The sequence below is a fragment of the Passer domesticus genome, chromosome 1 (assembly GCF_036417665.1).
Source record: "Passer domesticus isolate bPasDom1 chromosome 1, bPasDom1.hap1, whole genome shotgun sequence".
In the NCBI taxonomy this organism is placed as follows: Eukaryota; Metazoa; Chordata; class Aves; order Passeriformes; family Passeridae; genus Passer; species Passer domesticus.
Window position 1 is genome coordinate 131052911 of NC_087474.1, and position 2500 is coordinate 131055410.

Genomic DNA, 2500 nt, shown 5'->3' on the forward strand with positions numbered 1-2500 from the left:
AACTCAGCTGATAGCACTGGCAGAGATTTGATTTTTTTTCTTGATGTCTTAAGGCTATATAGATACGTGCTTAATATGTATCCATTTTGCTTTTTTTTTAATATACTGTATGGTTTCCATTGTGATTTCTTTTGTGAACAGAATTGAAATCTGTTGTAGAGACTTTGTGGAAAAATGTTTGTTCTGAGGCAGTCCTTGTAATTTTTTTTTATCTATGACTTTGTGAAACTTTGTTATAACTCTCGCAGAAGGTCTCTGGGGAGGAGATTTAAAAAAAAAAAATTCAATATTGAAGATGCTGTAGCCTGTAATGGATGCATCTTCCACCATATGTTATGTATGATCAGTAAGTTGTGCCAGTAATTTTTAATTCCTCATCAAGGTATAATGATTTAATCTACCTTATCTGATAGCAAACATGGCCACAAAGACTGTAAACAGCTCAAGTATGGAAATATACATTATGGTTTCTCTCTGTGCTGCTCGTCAGTTCAAAGATTTAGTATTTGTTTTAATTGGAATGAAATATACTCTTGTTTATACAATTGTGATCAGAGGGCTGATGTCATTGTTTAGTACTGATTAATACTGAAGTTATATAAGGAGACAACTATAAATGTGCAGCTTATTTAAAAATGTTGATTAAGTAACAGAAAAGATGTTATGACACTTGTTACTGTGCTGGTTTTGTTTTTCACTTTGACTATGTGGTGGAAGGTTTAAAAATATAGTTTACTTCTGCTAAATCTTTTAAGAGAAAATTGCGACAGCACGACTGCTCAGCACAGGGCTGTGGGAAGAAGGGGAAGGGTGAGATGTTATGCTGCAGAACCCATTTTGTATCTGCCTAAAATTACTTACTGCTCATAAATGCCATCTGGCCCTAGTATAGTGTGCCCAGGACTGTAACTGGCAACTGTTTCTGTGTGTGTGTGCTGGACACTGTGATGCTGTGGGATACCATAATACACTGCAGTATGGGTATAGCCTGCTTCAGGTAGAAAAGGTTAAATGGAAAGCCTCAGATACAGCTAGAATACTTTTAGGGAGTCGCATTTGGTTCCATTTGCTGTATTAACTCCTTTTTATGAGTTAGTTTTACCTACTAAAGAGGTTTCACCCTGACTGATCCTTTCATGGTACTGGGTAGGGCAGAGTTACTGTACATGCATCCCTGTATCATTGCTGGGAAACAAAACAGAAGTACTGCTGCCTCTTTTTCTGTGCAATGGCCCAAAAGACTTCTTGTACACATGTTGTGTGCCTGCTGTGTGGTGTGTGTGTCTTCTTGCTTGCATGTGTGTTTACATGTGACTGAAATAGCCTCACAAGTGCAGTTGCTGAGTGCATACATGTAAAAATACTTTGTACCAGCATTGTTTATCCTTTTGTGTCAGAGTTGAGAGATATCTGTATGAAGACATTTATACCAGTCCTCTACAGATGGAAGGGGCTGGGAGTTGCTTTCTGGCGCAACTCTCCTTGTGCAGCTTTTTATCTGTAGATAAGGCCTTTGGAGGAGAATGCGTTAGATGTGCAGGCTTTCTTCAGGATGTGTACACTGTTTGTGCAGATTTGCCAAATGGGAAGGTAAACATGCATGTCTCTGGACTAATTAGAGAATTATTAAGTTTCCATGCTCATTGTGATCAGATTATTTCAAAAGGTTTTTAAATTGCATGTGTGCCATGAGCAAACTTAACCTGGTTCTCATCAGTGATTAAAATTATACACCAGCTTTGTGACGTTTGATTCAGGAGCAATTAGGCTGTCATTTTAGCCATCTCAGATACCAAAACTAATTTTGATTCATTTTCATTCTATGCAAATCTTCTGATGTATCTTAAACTGATCACTTCCTCTCTCTGATGTAGCTGACAAGATTAGACTTGATTACACTTAAAAAAAATTAAGCAGCTATCCTTCATACTTAATATCTCAGTGACCTTCACTGAAGCCTTTCTAGGGAAGGATTTTTTGTTTAATCCCAAAATCACACTGAGTGATTTTATGCAGGGATATAACACCTGTCTATTACGTATATAAACTTACATTGTCCAGCTATGCAAAATTTTTGGATTGGATTTCCTTTTCTTGCAAATGAGAAGATGTAGAAAATATTAATGCCTCAGATATCTAAAACAATAGTTTTCAAGATGTAATCAAACTTTTTTACTTAATTGAAAACTTATCTGATAAATTGGTTACTGCTTTCGTCTAAAATTAATGAAATCTATCATGCTGACTTATGACTGGAATGAAGATTGCTTACCTCCTGCATAAAAGCAAGGCAGAGTCTATATCATAGGCTGAAAAAAACACTAAAGTTTCAGAGTACTCAGCTGTTGTGTACAGTGCCATCATTCTGCAAACGGAGAGATCTGCAAGGACTCGGGGTAGCTTAGGTTGTAATCAGGCTACTATTACAGTGGTTGGAGCCTTGCAGGCTCAGGAAAAAAATGAAGGAAAGCAGACTTTTAACCAATGCGTGCCCGACTTT

The 2500-nt window shown here is 37.1% G+C and overlaps 1 protein-coding gene across 4 annotated transcripts in view; it reads left to right on the forward strand.

Moving 5' to 3' along the window:
- The window catches only part of ZFHX4 (zinc finger homeobox 4), a 149779-nt gene that overhangs the window by 20101 nt on the left and 127178 nt on the right, over positions 1 to 2500 (forward strand). The window lies entirely within an intron of this gene.